Here is a 21,773-nt window from a genome sequence, read left to right on the forward strand (position 1 = left end):
GACAACATCCGACGCCATTGCCTCACCATAACTCCGGACATGTTTTACAGTGCTGTTCACAACATTATTCCTCGACTACAGCTATTGTTAAGGAATGATGGTGGACATATTGAGCATTTCCTGTAAAGAACATCATCTTTGCTTTGTCCTACTTTGTTATGCTAATTATTGCTATGCTGATCAGATGAAGCGCCATCTGTCGGACATTTTTGAACGTTTGTATTTTTTTAGTTCTAATAAAACCCCGTGTCATTCCAAGCATGTGTGTCAATTTGTACCTCTCTATCTACATTATCCCGTGATTTATTCAGTTTTCAAATTTACACTGACTTTTTGACCACCCGGTATATCTTCTTGACCAAATATATTTAGATAATTTGAAAAGTTTGGGCGATACTTTTCCTATTCTTTCATTTCTCAGGAGAATTTACCATACGCCCTTTGTAAAGAACATCCACTACGGATTTTACTTTTGTCATTAGGAGACTCTATCTCTTGCAATCTGTAACCAGTACTACATTTCGATTGTTTTCGTAAAAAAAGATGGTCCTTCCTAACTTAACTGTTACCGTTCAGGTGTCAAACTGTACAGCAGACAACACTGACGACAAACTCAATTTTAGCGCAGCTGTGTAATCGCGAACGACCACTGATGACAGATGAGACTCAGTGCGAAATAAAACGCCAGCAGTGCTGCAGTACTCGTAGAGTAACTTATAACGAGTGGTCAACGACGATAAGAATGTTGCTCGTGTAGAAGGGGTTTAAGGGTGCGCGGATTATGGCGCGGCCGAGAGCGGATCTTCGTCAGAGGCAACGGAAGCTCCGAAACGACAGATGAGAAGCAGAATTTGAAGCTGACACAGGAGGACAGCAGAATTTCATTTAGAATGTCGATCTGCACTCCGCATCATTATATTAACAGCCGCCTTCATTAATTCTCGATAGAAAATTGTCGTCGGGCGCCGACTGGAGCATCGCGTCCATAATTCGGGGAAAGGCCACGGGAGGCAAGGCGCAGAGTCCGCCCACAGCTCTGTAATTACGCCACCGCCTCCTCACGTGCTTCAGCTTTAGAGTATCGCCGCTGGACGCATTTCACTGCCTTCGCGTTTCAATGGACGCGCTCCGCCCTTCGCCGGAGTAAATTCTGTTGCGGTTACACGTGGCACCGGCCGCTGTCTGGAGAGTGGGGCTGCGTCACTCCTTCAGGTATGAGGCTCACGAGAAATACGGGCTCGCAACCAACTTCTGACGTCACACTAGTCGCCTTCTCTGTCATACTTCGCGAGCGCTCGACTCCGTGCGGGGTCCACGGGAAATCAGTATGTCAGTGAAAAGGTACACGCTAGAGATCTTAAATTTGTAGCGTGTTATCGATAGCTTACATTATTTAAACGCGCAGCTAAGAATTACACTACTGACCATTAAAATTGCTACACCACGAAGATGACGTGCTACAGACGCGAAATTTAACCGACAGGAAGAAGATGCTGTGATATGCAAATGATTAGCTTTTCAGAGCATTCACACAAGGTTGGCGTCGGTGGCGACACCTACAACGTGCTGACACCAGGAAAGTTTCCAACCGATTTCTCATACACAAACAGCAGTTGACCGGCGTTGCCTGGTAAAACATTGTTGTGATGCCTCGTGTAAGGAGGAGAAATGCGTACCATCACGTTTCCGACTTTGATAAAGGTCGGATTGTAGCCCATCGCGATTGTGGTTTATCGTATCGCCACATTGCTGCTCGCGTTGGTCGAGATCCAACGACTGTTAGCGGAATATGAAATCGGGGGGTTCAGAAGGGTAATACGGAACGTCGTGGTGGATCCCAACGGCCTCGTATCATTAGCGGTCGACATGACAGGCATCTTATCCGCATGGCTGTAACGGATCGTGAAACCACGTCCCGATCCCTGAGACAACAGATAGGGACGTTTGCAAGACAACAACCATCTGCACGAACAGTTGGACGACGTTTGCAGCAGCATGGACTATCAGCTCGAAGACCATGGCTGCGGTTACCCTTAACGCTGCATCACAGACAGGAGCGCCTGCGATGCTGTACTCAACGACGAACCTGGATGCACGAATGGCAAAACGTCATTTTTTCGGATGAATCCAGGTTCTGTTTACAGCATCATGATAGTCGCATCCGTGTTTGCCGACATAGCGGTGAACGCACATTGGAAGTGTGTATTCGTCATCGCCATACTGGCGCATCACCCGATGTGATGGTATGGGGTGCCATTGGTTACACGTATCGGTCACCTCTTGTTCGCATTGACGGCACTTTGAACAGTGGACGTCACATTTCAGATGTGTTACGACCCGTGGCTCTACCCTTAATTCGATCCCTGCGAAACCCTACATTTCAGTAGGATAATGCACGACCGCATGTTGCAGGTCCTGTACAAGCCTTTCTGGATACAGAAAATGTTCGACTGCTGCCCTGCCAGCACATTCTTCAGATCTCTCACCAACTGAAAACGTTGGTCAATGCTGGCCGAGCAACTGGCTCGTCACAATACGCCAGTCACTACTCTTGATGAACTGTGTATCGTGTTAAAGCTGAATGGGCAGCTGTACCTGTACACGCCACCCAAGCTGTGTTTGACTCAATGCCCAGGCGTATCAAGGCCGTTATTACGGCCAGAGATGGTTGTTCTGGGTACTGATCTCTTAGGATCTATGCAACGAAATTGCGTGAAAATGTAATCACATGTCAGTTCTAGTATAATATATTTTTCCAATGAATACCCGTTTATCATCTGCATTTCTTCTTGGTGTAGCAATTTTAATGGCCAGTCGTGTATTGAACTCGTCTGAAATAGATACTCGCTCCCCGCCGGAGACGGCTGCTGGCAATCGTAAGCCCTGGAGTGTCACGCGCTGTGACTTACACGCAGCAGGCTGTCTTTTTTGCGCGTCTCGTTCACGTACCAGCGATATGCGGGGCCAAACTAACTCAATCGTGGGACTTAGCGAAAGCAGGAAAAGGTGTGGACAGGGCCTTACTCAGTTACCTCTGGTTGCACACTAAACACATACACTTTACTTAAGGTATTAATTTTCAACAATCATTCTAAAGTAATTCACTGTAACACAAACTACACTGATGGTTGAAGGCCTTATTAAGAAAGAATTCAAATTATTCGTCGGCTGAAGGCCACAAGCAATACCACAGAACGATTAACGGCTGAAGGCCTGAATTACAAATCAGGAAGACAATAATGGCCCTGAGCACTATGCGACTTAACTTCTGAGGTTATCAGTCGCCTAGAACTTAGAACTAATTAAACCTAACTAACCTAACGACATCACACACATCCATGCCCAAGGCAGGATTCGAACCTGCGTCCGTAGCGGTGGCTCGGCTCCAGATTGTAGCGCCTAGAACCGCACGGCCACTACGGCCGGCTCAAGAAGACAATTACGCGTTGAAAATAATAAAATAAATTTTAAAACGATCATAAAATTACAGGCTGTCACGTAAGCTACACTGACGGCTGAAGGCCTTATTAAGAAAGAATTCAAAATTATGTGGTGGCTGAATTCCACAAGCAATACACAAACAATTAACGACTGAAGGCCTGAATTACAAAAATGGCTCTGAGCACTATGGGACTTAAGTTCTGAGGTCATCAGTTCCCTAGAACTTAGAACTACTTAAACCTAACTAACCTAAGGACATCACACACATCCATGCCCGAAGCAGGATTCGAACCTGCGACCGTAGCAGTCGCGCGGTGCCAGACTCTAGCACCTAGAACCGCTCGGCCACCCCGGCTGGCGCCTGAATCACAAGTCAAGAAGAGAATTCACGTTGAAAATATTAAAATAATTTTTAAAAGAATCATTAAAATTTTTTTTACTGTAACATAAGCTGTACTGACGGCTGAAGGCCTTATTAAGAAGAGATTCAAATCACTTGTCGGCTGAAGGCCGCAATAGGAGTAATTTACACAAAATATTATTTTTAAAGAATTGACACAATCAAACCAAATAAAGAAGGGAGTGACCCACAGAGAGTGCTCCAAGGATCGACCTGGGAAAGTCCCTCAAACGTCAGTAAGGTGGGACAGGTAGCCCAGTGTTATACTCACATAATAGGATGGCAACTCAAACCAGTCACAGTTAAAAGCAAGACCAACACTCTCGCAAAATCTACCTAACGTCCGATGCCCAATACTCGATAGAATAACTCATGCCAGGCAGACGGGCGGACTACACTCTTGACATCGTAAAACGACAAACATTATACAAGAGAACATGTTCAAACGCAAGAATAATTCGAGATAATCACAACAAGTTGCCTCCACGAATCTAGTACGCAGACAGCGTTAAAATGACTGCTCATTCGAAATCACACTAGATACACACGGATCCGCAAAAACAATTCCACAAACAACTCAAACAATACTAAAACCAGTCACTGTGGAGCAACAAGAACGAATTACAAGTCGACACAAACATAGAGAACCCAGAAGCCGTCGGAAGACCAAATACACGTCGTCCGTTGAGACGACCGACTGAACGACCAACCAACGGTCGTTCTCGATCAAGTTAAGCAAGGCAAACGTCCCAGTATGAATTGCGAACTAACAGCTTGTTACCATGAGGTCATTTCGGCAGACGCACACACACACACACACACAATGGTGGTGGTTTCACTTCTCGGATTTAACGATCCATTCAACTTAAACTAGCTGAATCCGGTCCTTGGCGTGGTCATGCACTCTCGCGACCACATCCTTCCATCAGGTAGTGCATTTATTACCAGCTGTTCCGGCGAGTCCTGGGGCTGTGCGGACCTCACTCGTCCTCCGTCCCAACCGAACTCCGACACACCACGACCCGGAAATACTTGAGGTCGCTCCAGAGATAGTACCACAGTACTCGCTATCGATAAATGCCGCTGCTGCCACTCACGGACAGATAAAGCGAGCAAACGTAGTGAACGTACTAAGAAAACGAGAGGTCACAATCCGAACACACGACGCCACCCTGTCAACGGCACAAACGCGAGCCGGAGCACGGCTCACTGTCGCTGTGCTGCCGCCTTAGAGTAGAATCATCCAGAAGACGGAACTTTACTTACAAAGTGCACTCGAAGTGAGCTGAATATCAGTCTTCGCGGATTTTGTTCGTGCAAGAGACTGGTAAGTGTATCGCCCACAGTTGTAACTATAGTTGTTGGAGCTCCTGCGTCTATCGCCTGCATTTTGAAAACGAACAGCGTACATGGATCTTCTTCTCCATAAGAATTCGAGGCACTCGAATCAGAATTAGTTATCTGCAAGTGTTTTGCCACTATGCGCTGACTTTGTCTCACACAAAGCAGAAAAATTAGACGATTTTCACCACAGAATTTAAATATGCAGTTTTGTCTAAATATTTTCGTAGGGGAGTCGAATATGAAAGATTTTCTTCCATTTCAAATCTTTCTCACATTACAATAATCCGCTTTCAGCTCACCTAATGTAAGTTCTGGACTGGTTCTGCTCTACTCAGCCACCCTATCTGCACAGAGTCTTTGTATGACGGTAAAAGTTATTTAGAGACGCTTGACTTGTGAGAGAATAAACAAAATATGTAATTATCAGTAGAATATTATTCCTTGTGAACAGGAATATAATTCAGTTCAAATAGCTCAAATGGCTCTGAGCACTGTGGGACGTAACATCTGAGGTCATCAGTCCCCTAGAACTTAGAACTACTCAAACCTAACTAACCTAAGAACATCACACACATCCTTGCCCGAGGCAGGATTCGAACCTGCCACCGTAACAGCAGCGGTGTTCCGGACTGAGGCGCCTAGAACCGCTCGGTCACAACGGCCGGCTCTAGTGTAACATATTAAGTGCAAAGATGCACATATTTCTCAGAATTCTACTTAATTACACTTCAAAATTTAATTTTCTTATAACAGCGTGTGCTGAAATAAGCATCTCGTATCATGTTTACGGCAACCTGATCTACATCCTCCAGACACTGTGGGTGAAACGCCACATTGGCTCGTCGGTATCTCGAAACCTAGTATCGTTTGAAAAGAGTAAAATCGCGACACGTGGGGCCATGCGACACGTCTCTAGTCAGCTACAGTCCAGTCTCTGTGTTTTTTGTGCCGCCGAAGACGTGGAACCTCTTGTGCCACTGTGAACAAAGGCCTTCCATTAGTTACCCGACTCAAGATGTCCATTACATGCAGTTCCGTTCGCAATATTCGCTCGGAAACTGATTGAGACGAACCTGCATCCAGTGGCAGCAGCAATTCTTGCAGGGTTTGAAACGGATTTTCATTGACCAGGTGTGGCACCCGTCTTTCGGTCGTTTAAGGTTAGGATCGCACTACTCTCACACCGTTTCAGATGGCTGCAAGCGCTACACCACACGTTGTAGGCTCGTTGGACAGTTCGTGCTGGAACACTAACAAAGCGAGCAAATTCATTCATGTAGACATCATCAGTACGTCCAGTCACAATAGTTCCTTTCTGCCATTCTGTTACGTGGTACCACACTACCGTGCTGCTTCTATCATACCGACTGGCATGTACTCATCGCTTCACTTCTGTGACTTACGTCACAGAGGGTTACATGACTGCCTGATACCAGTAATACACATTATACAGCACTTCAAAGCGTTTTTCTTTTTTGAGAGTATTACTAATACTTTTCCTAATGAACTTATATAGAAACTTAAAGTGGTATCAAGGATAATTCAATTAATAATGTTTGTACCTGAATAAAAAAATAAAAGAGAGCAATAACTGAAACTGAAACGTAGGATGGAAAAACAAAACTGGCCTGGAAAATATTTCATGCACCTTAATATGGGCAACCCTTCTTACGTCTTCCACACCTAGGGCACACGAAGTAAGTTGGCTTGCTTATATTAAGCGTATGAAATGCAGGGTGTTTGAAAAAGAATGTACGTGCTACAAAGTATTATGTTGTCAAAACTATCGATCGACGCATCACGGCTTGGTTACTGAAGGAACGAATACGCTGTCTAGTTTATATTCATTGCCGCTAAATGTCGGTTGCCTTCCGTTTGCTTGGTTACCGTCACATCTTGCAAAATGGCTACTTTGCAGCATCATATGATTCCTCATTTTGCGTTCTCTTGTTTGCGAGTAGTAATTCCATGATTACAGTGCAAAGACGTTTCAGGTAGAGGTACCAAACGGATCCTCCGAATGGACGGAATATTCGCAGGTGGTATCGACAGATTGTAGACACAGGATGTGTATGTAAGGAAAAAAGTCCCGGCCGGCCTCGTGCTTGTGACGAAAATGTAGCGCGAATTCAAACCGCTTTTCAACGTAGTCCTACAAGAACTACTCGTCGTGCCATTCGGGAGTTACAATTACCTATGACACAATTTGTCGTCTCTTTTGAGAGGTCGGTTGGTTATGAAGTCGTACAAGTTACAGCTGCTACAGGCTCTACGTTATGACAAACGCAAACGTGTGGCATTTGCTGACGAGGTTCAAAATGCTACTGACATTTATAATACTTCAGTACAACGCATCGTGTTCAGTGATGAAGCAACTTTCCTCCTATAAGAATGGGAAATGAAACAAACACAATGTTTTTGGGACGTACAGGACCCTTATGCACACTATGAACGTGTACTGAATTCACCCGAAGTCAATGTGTTTTGAGCGATTACCACTCATTTGTTTACAGCCCAATCTTCTTTGATGGAATCACGTTTAACAGTCAGCTGTCTTGCCATGTTAGGGTACTGGTTGATTCTGAGCCTGAACAAGAAAAGCTTCGTTTTTCTACAAGATGCGGCACCCCCGCACTGTAATCGCCAAGTGCATAAACATAGCCGGCCGAAGTGGCCAAGCGGTTCTAGGCGCTACAGTCTGGAACTGCGCGACCGCTACGGTCGCAGGTTCGAATCCTGCCTCGGGCATCGATGTGTGTGATGTCCTTAGGTTAGTTAGGTTTAAGTAGTTCTAAGTTCTAGGGGACTGATGACCACAGCAGTTAAGTCCCATAGTGCTCAGAGCCATTTGAATCATTTTTGAACCATAAACATATCAGTGAAAGTCTACTGAGCCACATGAAATAGTCGGCAGGTTAGTACTTCTCAGCTGGCCTTCACAGCCACCGAATTTGACGTCCTGCGACTTCTTCATGTGGGGCTTGCGACTTCTTCCTGTCGGGTTTCATTAAGGGCAACGTTTATGCACCAAAACTACCATAGAACATAGAAGAGTTAAAAAAGCGAGTCCGTACTGCCATAGCATCAGTGTCGATGGACATGCTTACCCAAGTATGGGAGGAATTCGAGTATTGATGTATTCTTGTTCAAATCACTGTTGGAGGACGTATTTAATATCTGTAATCTAAATTGAGAGATTCGTAAATATGTGTCCCAAGTTTCATAGTTGCATGTCTTACAGTTTAATAAATACATACGTTCGAAATAAGTAAACACTTTTTTAAACACCCTGTATTTTGCAGGTCAGCTTTCTTTTTCCAGCCCTGTGCAACCAACTGAGTCACTTATTTTATGACATGGATTACATCCTCATTACCACATAGGAGATTATTCAGAGTGAACGTGTCCTATGTTAGAGGGTAACTATGTAACTGCAGAGGTGGTTGTTCTTGTCCAACTGAATGCAGCAGCTTAATGAATACTTCTCTCAGACAGCTCCATGAAACCAAGTTTTCTGGATAAGTTCATAATTCCGCGTACGATAGAATCGCATCTAAATTTACTAATTTCCCATCTGGCCACGAATTGAGAGCAATAACCTCGCAAGTTGTGTTCGGCTCATTTAAGTTTCCAGAGCAGTTTCCTCTAGCACATTATACAGAGATAACTTTTGTGACGGTTATCATCATGGCTCTAGGTCTGAATACTCGACTAGGACGCTTATCTCCAAATTAAGACTGAGCCTCATAACGCTCCAGTACCACCCTTGTTGAGAACTACCAGCCTGCTAAGAAACGGGGAGCTGTTCTGTCCAGACCATTCAGTTTATCACTGGGTGTCGCTCTGGGTTTGATTACGACATGACAGTGGGACGATCGCATAGACAGTAGGTGATTAGGGTAACTGACATGTAAACTGTCAAAAAACCTCTCAGGATTGTAAAACGGCCAGATTTTTGCTTATCTGCATTCCAGACTCACTCGTTCGTTCGTCGTGCAATAGTGACTTTAGACCTCCAGCAGTCAACCGATTTTTTAATGTATTTGAACAGATTGCTGTTTAATAATACGATAAATTTATGTTCAGGATCGCTGAACATTGCCTTGCCAAACCACACTGCACGAATATGGCGGATTTCAGAGACGTAAGGCACTTTAATTCAGTTCACTGTTGAATGGATTTCGCTTTGCAACTCGCTTTACTACCGGTGTCCGGACTTCCTCGCTAGGAACTTTTACCACCCACGAAGGAGTATCGAATGTAAACAAATCTGCCGCAAGAAGAGTCGCGTTTCCTGCTGTAATAACCCGCATCGTGAGCGAATCGCAACGAACTGAGAAATTACGGAGAAACATCAGTGAAACTGTTGCACGCGTTGTGAGCACGGTAAGAGATGGCCGCAGAAAAAGCGACCACCTCCGAGGTCATACGCGCAGCAAACTCTCGCTGGCAATTTCACGCTACGCGGAGCGGCCCTCGCTGTTCTAGCGGGCGCGCTGCCGGTCGCTGGCGCGCCATTATTAGACTTGTCGCTGTCATCCCTAACTCCCTTCTCTCTTTTGTCTTGAGGTACAGAATGAAGCTGATCATTTAAATAGGAAAAGTATGTGAATCTTCGTCGTTTTCTTTCTTTGTCTGCTCCTGTTACCTAGCGAGGGTCGCAGATAGGACAGTGCCCTCTCATGCTGCCTTGTCGAAAGCAGTCTCTGGTGCAATTTCTAAACTGTGTAAGTATTCACGTATTCGTCGAGTCTCCTCTTAAGCGTCGTTCGTGATCTTCCGGAGGTCTTCGGAGAGCAGTGTGTGTCTACTCGCCGACTATTTCGGTAGGACATTGTCGTTCGGCATCTGTATATGGTCTGAATACATGTGCTTCTCTTTGACATGGTTTCTTGCCCTGTGATGTATTCATTTTTTCCCTATTGAAAAAAGAATTCCCATCAAACTCCTCTCGGGTGTTAGCTGCACTTTCTCATAATTTTTATTTGCTGCCTAACATCCTCAGCTACATATCATACACGATGTAGCCGCATTTTTGTAAATGTTTTCCTTTAACTGTTTAGTCATTTTCCTGCCCACTAACACTGAGGACATTTTCCTGAACATTATTGAGACGAATCTGCTGTAGTTTCATATATTTTTCATAGATACTGCACCCTCCCAGAATATCACAGAAATATTTGAACTTTTCCACCGAGGAAATTATTTTTAAACCAGTGGAGATCTTACCTCCATCTCGGTTGCTACAAGCAATCTATTCTGTTTTACGTCTCTTAACCACATGTGCTTCCGCTTCCAGGACCTCAAAAATACTCAGTTACCTTATCTTCTGTGCCTTGTCCAGTATTCCCTACTAGCTCGACGTACGACATAAACAGAAAATGGAGTGTTAAGACTTGATGTAATCCAGCACTTACACGGTTTGCAGGTGATGCTATCATTTTCAGTCTTGTAAAGTCATCAGAAATCAAAACCAATTACCAAATAATTGAGATAAAGTATATGTATGATGGAAAGAGTGGCAATTGACCCTAAATAATGAAAAGTCTTAAGTCTTTCACATGAGTCGTAACAGGAATCTGTTCAATTTCGGTTACATATAAATCACAAAAAACTAAAGGCTGATAGTTCAATTACATACTTAGGGATTACAATTACTAACAACGTAAACGGGAAAGATCACGTTGATACGGTTGTGAGGAATGCAAAGACTGTGTTTCATTGGTACAACGCTTACAAAATGCAACAGGTCTACTAAACTGATTCCCTACACTACGCTTGCCCGTCGACTTTTAAAGTACTGCTGCGCCGTGTGGGATCCGTACCAGATAGCACTGACGGCGGACGCTGAAAAAATTCCAAGAAGGGCAGCTCGTTTTGTATTATCGCCAAACAGGTGGGGAGTATCACGGAATGTTATGCGAATTGTCGTGGCAATCATTAAAACAAAGGCGTTTTTCATTGCGGCGTATCCCTGATAAATCTCAGAGTTTTTCTCGGTGGAGTACGGGCTCACCCTGAAGACACTCATCTCTATTTTAGAGTCCCATATAAGGTCTATAAGTATTCTGTTAGATTTTTCTGGTGAATGAAAACATAACGTACGCGGTTTTAGATCTTTGCATCTCTTGTAAAGATCGGACAACGAAGCCATTTCTCTGGGGCCTTTTCCTTTCATGAACCCATGATTTTCTATAATTTCTTAGTAAAGTAGTTCTAGAGGTTTATTTTACACGTACTCCTCTACCTAGATACCATCGTGGTTCCTCAGTTTAGTAGGGTGGAAGTAATGACACTGTTGGACTCCTTCTTTTATAAAAAAGTATTTTGTTTACTCGTCAGCTGTTTTGCCTTCTGGTAAGATTCTGCCAGCTGTTACGTAAGGAATCGTATATCATCTGTCCCCAGTATCTTTGCAGCTGCTATAAGGAGAATTATCCGATTCAATCGTCTTTCAGCTCCTTATCTCTTCCGGTGCCTTCTCGACTAAACCCTCAGAAAAATCTCGCACCAGCATAAGGTAATTTGCAAATTCCTTCTTCTTACATTCTTGTGAAAGAGCAAATGAGATCCTCAACATCAACAGCTTTCCTTTCCTTTTCTTTGACATCTACCAAAATTCATGTGATGAGCTTCTTCAATGTAGCGGGAATTCATCACATTGCAGCACTGCTTCAAACAACGTAACATTACCGTCATGACGCAATACTATTCACATAAACACGCTATGTACTGGGGCGTCTCCCACCAGCAGATTATACACTGTTTTTCTGTAGTAGCTTTGTTAGCTATTTAGCTTGGCCTGCCGGTGGTGCCGAGCGGTTCTAGGAGCTTCAGTCTCGAACAGCGTGACCGCTACGGTCGCAGGTTCGAATCCTGCCTCGGGCATGGGTGTGTGTGATGTTCTTAGGTTAGTTAGGTTTAAGTAGTTCTAAGTTCTAGGGGACTGATGACCTCAGATGTTAAGTCCCATAGTGCTCAGAGCCATTTGAACCATTTATTTAGCTTGCAGCAAATCTCTATTAAGTCAAAACAACAATAGCATGAACCGCAGAATACAATACACTTAATTATGAGGGTTGGACTGGTTTCTAGAGGAACTCCAGCTTTATAAACGGATATCACTTTTGCTTGTACCACATATTTAAGTTTCCTCTAGCTCTGTTCATGATTCTAGCGTGCAAAGAATGACTGTTTGTATAACCATGCTTAAGATTTTATTGCCTCTATTTTTGTAGGAACAATATGAAGGGTGTTTATAAGTATTTGTAGATGCCACTGTCAAAACAATTTCTTTGTGATTTCTATGTGAGCCTTACGTGGGATATGAGGCTTGTTCCTCAAGTGATTGTCACTTTGGATTTTGGAGAGTTTCTGTTACACTTTCATGCTACTTATACACCTTATGAATATTTTTATTTTCTTTCACTATACAGGCTCAATGTTCTGTGCTGCTTCGAACTAATATAGTTGTAGATCCTTCACACTTATGTTGCATTCCAATACAGACCGCATACATACAGGGTGGGGCAAATAAAAGTGGCCCGGACGAGTGGATACGATTACACGCGGATGTATGCATATAACCACACACCGTGACGCGCACACCACGTGCACGTGCTGGTGCGAGATTTTTCTGAGGGTTTAGTTCGCTACGTCATCCACACCGGTTCAAATGTGTGTGAATTCCTAAGGGACCAAACTGCTGAGGTCATCGGTCCCTAGACTTACACACTGCTTAAGCTAGCTTAAACTAACTTATGCTACGAACAACACACACACCCATGCCCGAGGGAGGACTCGAACCTCCGGTGGGAGGGGCAGCGCAGTCCGTGACATGGCACCTTAAACCACGCGGCCATTCCGATTCAGAGCGGGCTTTGTCATTGTGAGCGGAGCAGTTCAATGGGGACGATGGTACTCTTAGTGGATCAGCGGGTGTTCGTTGTGGTAAGTTATCTGACAACAAAGTCGTAGAAACGGTGCGGTCAGTTGTCTGCTGTGAAGTTAATGATGTCGTACTGCCAGCAAAGGGTGTCATGCAACGCTTAGTTCGGAAATGGCGTCAGACAGAATCTGTTTTGAACCACTCAAAAAACATTCCGAAACGTGCCCGCGCACCAGAAAATGTGGCGGCATTTCATCAGAAAATGCTTCAGAGTCCTACCAAATAACCCGACCTTGTCGCAAGAGACCGGCATATCCCGTCGATCAAGCAGACGAGTACTCCACCAGAACGTGCACATGTGTCCCTACCGAGTGTCGGTTGTTCATACATTAAAACCAGCAGATGCTCCCCAGCGCCTCCAAGTTCACTGAGGTAACAATGACTGGCTTGGACATGGATCTATTCATCATATCTGATGAAATCTGGTTTCACCTGAGCGGTTATGTCAACTCACAGAATCATAGGTTCTGGGCAGCGGAGAATCCACATAACTTCCATGAAACACAATTGCGTGGTCGGAAGGCTGTGGTTTGGTGAGCATTGTCTGCATGCCGCATTATCGGTCCCATCTTCTTTCATCATCGCTGACTTTCGCGCGTTACATTGTCAACGTTTTGAAACCATTTATGCACATATAGGCGGCCAAATCTTCGAACACATTTTCACAATCTTCACGTCTGACAGAGTTGTCAGTAGAGGTCAGTCTGGTCGTGGACCTAGCTGGCCATCCAGGTCACCTGACCTGTCAGTGTGCGATTTCATTTTGTTGGGAGCCCTGAAGTCTAAGATGTATCGCAACAACCTTCATAGTCTTCAAGAACTGTAGAAGAACATTTCAGATGAGACTGCAGCAATTCCAGAAGTCCAGCCCCGATCCGCCTTCAGAAACTTGCTGACCAGGTCCCAAAACTGCTAAGAGATGAGTGGTGGTCACTGACAATATCTGCTATAGTCAGGTTAGTACAGTATTTCCTTTGCTCTGCTGTGTTTCTTTGTATGGTTCAAATGGCTCTAAGCACTATGGGACTTAACATCTGAGGTTCAAAATGGTTCAAATGGCTCTGAGCACTATGGGACTTAACATCTATGGTCATCAGTCCCCTAGAACTTAGAACTACTTAAACCTAACTAACCTAAGGGCAGCACACAACACCCAGCCATCACGAGGCAGAGAAAATCCCTGACCCCGCCGGGAATCGAACCCGGGAACCCGGGCGTGGGAAGCGAGAATAACATCTGAGGTCATCAGTCCCCTAGACTCAGACCTACTTAAACCTAACTAACCCAAGGACATCACACACATCCATGCCCGAGACAGGATTCGAACCTGCGACCGTAGCAGCAGCGCGTTTCCGGACTTATGTGCCTAGAACCGCTCGGTCACAGCGGCCGGCTGTGTTTCTTTGTACCCTGGAACTTTGTTCTCCGTGCCATTTTTATTTGCCCTGCCCTGTATTATAAGCCTTCACAGTATTGTAAGGCTTCTGTAGACAAACTTCACTTTCTGGCTCTTTGTAATGATTCTTCGAGCCTGCCCCGAATCGAATCCGCCTCCCGGATTCGCGACGAGGGCAGGAGGTGGCTTTCAGGTCATCTAGATAAAACCGGGGTGATACCCACGTCCCGCCTAATAAACACGCTACGCAGTACGCAGAAATTGAGAAAACGTTCTCACATTTGTACATGAGATTTACACAAGACGTAGAGAGGGGAGGGGTGGGGGGAGGAAGGTCAACCTACCATCCACTGTCACTGAAACTGCTCCAACATGTACAACGATGCCGAGAAACCAGGACAACGTTAGGAAAAGGACAGGGCTGCGGTAATGCTGGAAGAATTTACATTCAACTAAGAAAAAGATTAATCATCAACTGTAATTTTGAAGAGATTTTGGTTTGGATTGATCGAAGTGGCATCGATGACATGTACGTTCGATTGCCAGCATTTAGTGTAGAAGATTGTGAAAAATATACTTCCCAGTGTAGTGTTATCTTCGTCTCATTAATGTTGAAAGCAGGAAAGTAACGGGTCAAACTCCATACCTGCCTATTATCTCTCCATAAACACGCCCGTGGAGACCAGAGGCATCAAGTCCATCCTTCGCACAAATAGTCGTCAACAGAATCAAGTACCATCGGTGCGTGAGATTTTGCAGAAAGAAGTAGAATATACTCAGCGTATTAGTTCTAAATCTGGCCGTTATTAATTATAGGCTACCTCATCCTAACTCCTAACTGGTAAATTTCTAGTTACGAAAGTTTCTTCCTCCACCAAGATTTGAAGGAACCATCACAGTGATTCACCACTAACGCATGTTCAGTGGAATCAGTATTATTTAGCTACAATCTCTAGTGGGTGAAAAACTAAATGTAACATAAGCACTGAAAGGAAAATACGTACTTACTATTGGGTAGATTCGTAGCATTCTTCCATAAGTTTAATAAACACAGCAGATACACGTAACAGAGAATTTATTCACCAATAATATATTCTTCTTCACAACGTACAACAGCCTGCCAAGGCAGGGGTAACTTTTCGATCCCGCGACTGCAGAAATCATGTGGTTTCGAGGCGAAGAACTCGTCGCACCATGTTCGGAGCGCATTTTCATCCGGAAAGGAAATTCCTGGAAGGTTGTTGTTTCTTGAAGGTTGGACGCAAGAGGGCGGAAAATGTGAAAATCTGAGGGCGCAAGAAAGGTGAATAAGGTGGGTGCGAAATGACTTCTCAACCCAACTCCTGTATAGTGTTTCTGACAGTCTAGCAAAATGCGGGCGGGCGTTATAGTGGTGTAAAATCACTTCATACAATCTACCTGGTCGTTGTTCTCAGATTGCGTCTGCAAGATGTCTCAGTTGTTGACAACAAGTATCAACAGTGATGGTTGCACCTCGGAGAAGCAATTCGTAGTACACCACACCGTCGCTGTTCCACCAGATGGGTCTGCCGGCCGGTGTGGCCATGCAGTTATAGGCGCTACAGTCTGGAACCGCGCGGCCGCTACGGTCACAGGTTCGAATCCTGCCTCGGGCATGGATGTGTGTGATGTCCTTAGGTTAGTTAGCTTTAAGTAGTTCTAAGTTCTAGGGGACTGATGACCTAAGATGTTGAGTCCCATAGTGCTCAGAGCCATTTGAACCATTTTTGAACCACCAGATGGGTAACATTATCTTTTGTGGAAGGGCACAGGTCTTCGTACGGAGTGTTGCTGCTTCGTTTGAGCTCATCTGATCCTTTCTTTTCCTAATGTTATCCTAAATAAACCATTTCTCGTCACCAATAACGATACAGCATGGGAATGGTCACGTTGTTCACGAGCCAATTGATGACGAGCAAGCAGAGATGCAACCCGCTGATTTTTGTGATATTGGCTTAGAGCATGCGGTATCCATAAACCGATTTTTGAACTTTCCTCATCGCATAAAAATGCCGCACTATGGTGGAATGATCACAGTTCACCAGAAATGCCAGTTCTCGAATACGCTTGACGTTGATCGTTGTGGATTAATGCGTTTAAACGATCTTCATCTAAACGCCGAAGGGGTTTCTGGACGTGGAGAGTCACTAATGTCAAAATGATCCTCCTTAAAACGAGAAATCAATTTTCTTGCTATGCTCTGTGTACTGTCCTTATCCCCATCCACGGCCCAAATGTTTCTGGCTGCCTCTGTTGCTGTTACCCCTTCATTCATCTCCACTTTTCCAACGTCCACGCCCGCATCTCGTGGTCGTGCGGTAGCGTTCTCGCTTCCCACGCCCGGGTTCCCGGGTTCGATTCCCGGCGGGGTCAGGGATTTTCTCTGCCTCGTGATGGCTGGGTGTTGTGTGCTGTCCTTAGGTTAGTTAGGTTTAAGTAGTTCTAAGTGCTAGGGGACTGATGACCGTAGCAGTTGAGTCCCATAGTGCTCAGAGCCATTTGAACCAATCTAACGTCCACAGCTCCACTCACTATTTCCGAATGAAAAAAATGACACTACGTAAAATCAAATAGCAACAGTGAACTAGAAATAAAAAGTGACAGTCATAACAATCAGTAAAGAAACCCACAACAAGCGGAATACCAACGTGCAAAACAAAAACGATAGGAACGTATGCACGAACCTGATAAATTACCATTTTCGCACAGTTGCTCATATTTTTGCTTCATACTTCGCCTCCATGATTTCCGGTCAGTGGCTTCATCATCCGTTCATTTTTAACAGCGCCATCTTTTGTGTCGTTATCGCTGTTGTTCATATTCGGGGAACGTACATCTCCCACCTTTTTCACAATTCTGGGTTGCGAATACTGATATTCATCAAATACTTCTTTAACAATCTATAGCTTTGGAAATTTCTAGATTTCCTACAAGCCAAAAGATTCAATCTTATACACTGATGGATAAAAATAGCAACATAGAAAAATAATTAGTGCCAAGTAATGAAATTTCGAGAATATATACTACTGGCCACTAAAATAGCTACACCACGAAGATGACGTGTTACAGACGCGAAATTTAACCAACAGGAAGAAGATGCTGTGATATGCAAATGATTAGCTTTTCAGAGCATTCACACAAGATTGGCGCCGGTGGCGACACCTACAACGTGCTGACATGAGAAAAATTTCCAACCGATTTCTCATACACAAACAGCAGTTGACCGGCGTTACCTGGTGAAACGTTGTTGTGATGCCTCTTGTAAGGAGGAGAAATGCGTACCATCACGTTTCCGACTTTGATAAAGGTCGGATTGTAGCCGATCGCGATTGTGGTTTATCGTATCGCGACATTGCTGCTCGCGTTGGTCGAGATCCAATGACTGTTAGCAGAATATGGAATCGGTGAGTTTAGGAGGGTAATACGGAACGCCGTGCTGGATCCCAACGGCCTCATATCACTAGCAGTCGAGATGACAGGCATCTTATACGCGTGGCTGTAACGGATCGTGCAGCCACGTCTCGATCCCCGAGTCAACAGATGGGGCGTTTGCAGGACAACAACCATCTTCACGAACAGTTCGACGACGTTTGCAGCGGCATGGACTATCAGCTCGGAGACCATGGCTGCGGTTACCCTTGACGCTGCATCACAGACAGGAGCGCCTACGATGGTGTACTCAACGACGAACCTGGGTGCACGAATGGCAAAACGTCATTTTTTCGGATGAATCTAGGTTCTGCTTACAGTGTCATGATGGTCGCATCCTTTTTTGGCGACATCGCGGTGAACGCACATTGGAAGCGTGTATTCGTCATCGCCATACTGGCGTATAACCCGTCGTGATGGTACGGGGTGTCATTGGTTACACGTCTCGGTCACCACTTGTTCTCATTGACGGCACTTTGAACAGTGGACGTTACATTTCGGATGTGTTACGACCCGTGGCTCTACCCTTCATTCGATCCCTGCGAAACCCTACATTTCAGCAAGATAATGCACGACCGCATGTTGCAGGTCCTGTACGAGTCTTTCTGGATACTGAAAATGTTCGAGTGGTGTTCTGGCCAGCACATTCTCCAGATCTCTCACCAACTGAAAACGTCTGGTCAATGGTGGCCGAGCAACTGGCGCGTTACAGTACGCCAGTCACTACTCTTGATGAACTGTGGTATCGTGTTGAAGCTGCATAGGCAGCTGTACCTGCACACGCCATTCAAGCTCTGTTTGACTCAATGCACAGGCGTATCATGGCCGTTTTACGGCCAGAGGTGGTTGTTCTGGGTATTGATTTCTCAGGATCTATGCATCCAAATTGCGTGAAAATGTAATCACATGTTTGTTCTAGTATAATATATTTGTCCAATGAATACTCGTTTATCATCTGTATTTCTTCTTGGTGTCGCAATTTTAATGGCCAGTAGTGTATCTGTCTAGGTAACATATATTGAAGATTAACATTGCAAGATCACATGTTAATGTACGCTCGAGGTATGCCATTTGCAAATGTGAAATGCTGGTACTTTTATAACAGTGTAACAGCCAGACTGTTGAATGCAAGCACGGAAACATGCAGTGACGGTTAATGCTGTTAGTGGATGGCGCGGGAGTTGTCGTCCAATGATGTCCCTTACGTGCTCGACGGGAGACAGATCTGTGATCGAGCAGGCCAAGGAAGCATGCCGACACTCTGTAGATCAATGTTGAGTTACAACAGCGGTATGTGGGCGAGCGTTATCCTCTTGTAAAGCACCCCCTGGAATGCTGCTCATGAACGGCCTCACAGCAGGTCGAATCACCTGATTGACGTTCAAAATGGCTCTGAGCACTATGGGACTTAACTTCTGAGGTCATCAGTCCCCTAGAACTTAGAACTAATTAAACCTAAGTAACCTAAGGACATCACACACACCCATGCCCGAGGCAGGATTCGAACCTGCGACCGTATCGGTCGCGCGGTTCCAGACTGTAGCGCCTAGAACCACTCGGCCACCCCGGCCGGCTGATTGACGTACAAATTTGCAGTCACGATGCATGGGATAACCTCGACAGTGCTCCTGCTGTCTTACAAAATCGTGCCGCAGTCCATAACTCCAACTTTAGGTCCAGTGAGTCTAGCACAAAGGCTGATTGTTTGCAAGTCCTCGACTGACCTCCTTCTAAACAACACACGGCCATCACTGGAACCGACGCAGAACCAGCTTTCATCAGAAAACACTATAAACCTCCACCATCACTTTCAATGAGCTCTCGTTTGACACAACTGAAGTCGCAAATGGCGGTGGTTTGGGCTCAGTGGAATAAACGCTAAATGGCGTCTGGCTCAGAGCTGTCCTCGAAGAAACAAATTTGTAACAGTTCGTTGCGTAGCTGTTGTCCCAGCTGCTGTTCAGATTGCTGCTGTAGATGCAATGCGATTGTCGGAGTCATATGCCGAACGCGATGTCTTCCCTCTCGGTAGTGCTACGTGGTCGTCTCGACCCCGGTCTTCTTGCGAGCGTACATTCTCGTGACTACCGCTGCCAGCAATCACGTACAGTTGCTACATTACTGACACATCTTTCTGTAATAATACAGAAGGAAAATCCAACTTCTCCTAGCCCTGTTATACGTCCCCTTTCGAACTCAGTGAGGTGCTGATGGCGTCTTTGTCGCCTTAAAGACATTCTTGACTAACATCGACTCACCACGTCCACCCTTGAAGGTAACTACCACTTAGACCGTTACAGCGTGTATTCAAAGCAAACCTGATTTGTATCCTCATAGTGGCGCTACTAGCGCCAGTCTTGTGCCACTGGAACGAAATCTGAGTAGACATCATCTTCCAGACATAGAAACACGCTTACCAACTTTCATTTACGTCGCACAACTCCTTTTTGGTGTAGCAATTTTTTCCGTCAGTGTAGTTTCAGTCTGAAATCTTCCAAATTAGTTCACCTCCCTTGCCGATGTTCGTGTTTCCCTGACGTAGAGGATTATGGATTGAATAATAGGATGATCCAATCTAATTTAGAAACCTTGTCCAAGTGGCCAGCTTCTTAGTATATAAAATATTCTTCTTTAGTGATTTGTACATTTGGATGCGAGATCGTTTTTACAGATCACAACTAAGTATATTCATTGGAAGATATTGGTGATTATTGAAAAGGGGACGGAGAGCTCCACAATACGTTCATCTGATTTGCATCAAATCCTCTACCCGTTCCACCTTTCTTGAAATTTCGCGTTAGAAACGTAAGGAAACAGGGTTTTCAAATTACACCGGGAAATCCCTAAATTAAGCATCATAAATTTCTTAGACATTACCGCATCCGTGCAGCGGAAACGGTGCAAGTCAGTTACAAGTAATGACCTACATATGCAGGCTCTATTTTCTATATAATATCACGAAATTCTCCATATCATTCTGCAGCGCACGACCTCATATTAATCACTTTCAGGAAAGTGCCGGGGACTCACATATTCCTTAGCACTCGTATGGGGTAATGACGTTAATGACAGGGTGCCGACGAGCAACTGCGTGGCAGTCTCGGAAATTTTTCCAAGTCCGTTTCCACTGTGTCTGAACCGTAATAAGCAATTTGCGCTTTGTTTTCTGAAATTACGGAAAGGTATTACATAACAAGCTGAACTATTTTCTGCTTGTAACAGCCGGCAGTCACAGTGTGCTTTGTATGGTAGCTGCAATTGACATTACACTAATAAATAAGGGAAAGTGAACAACGTCTTTCAGACAGAATTGCAGATAGCGCTTTGCACAACGGTGAAGTAACCAGGGCACTGAAAACTTTCAGAGGTTCTCGGTACTATTTAGAAGATGTAGTGTATGAGGGCGTGCTGGAAAGCAATGCCTCCGAATGTTTTGTGTGTAAACTCTTCAAGCTCTTTGAATAAAACGACCTTCATTATCATTCTACATCTTTATTCTTCATGTATACATTTTTACTTCCTGGCGACGAATCCATTTCTCCCAAAGAGAGACCAGGTTGTTGATACCGTGCGTCGCTGTAAAATGTTTGACTTCGTTGACGGAGCCACAACTCCACCATTGCTTGCACCACTTCATCATTATCAAAGTGAAGTTCTCAAAAGCGGAAACAAATGGAAACAAATGAAAATTGGATGTGGCCACGTCTGGACTGTATGGACGATGATCGATACCAGTAAACCCGAGGCGTCGAATTTTCGTGGATGTCGCAGCGCTCGTGTGCAGTCTGGCGTTG

Source organism: Schistocerca cancellata, chromosome 4 (assembly GCF_023864275.1).
Source record: "Schistocerca cancellata isolate TAMUIC-IGC-003103 chromosome 4, iqSchCanc2.1, whole genome shotgun sequence".
NCBI lineage: Eukaryota > Metazoa > Arthropoda > Insecta > Orthoptera > Acrididae > Schistocerca > Schistocerca cancellata.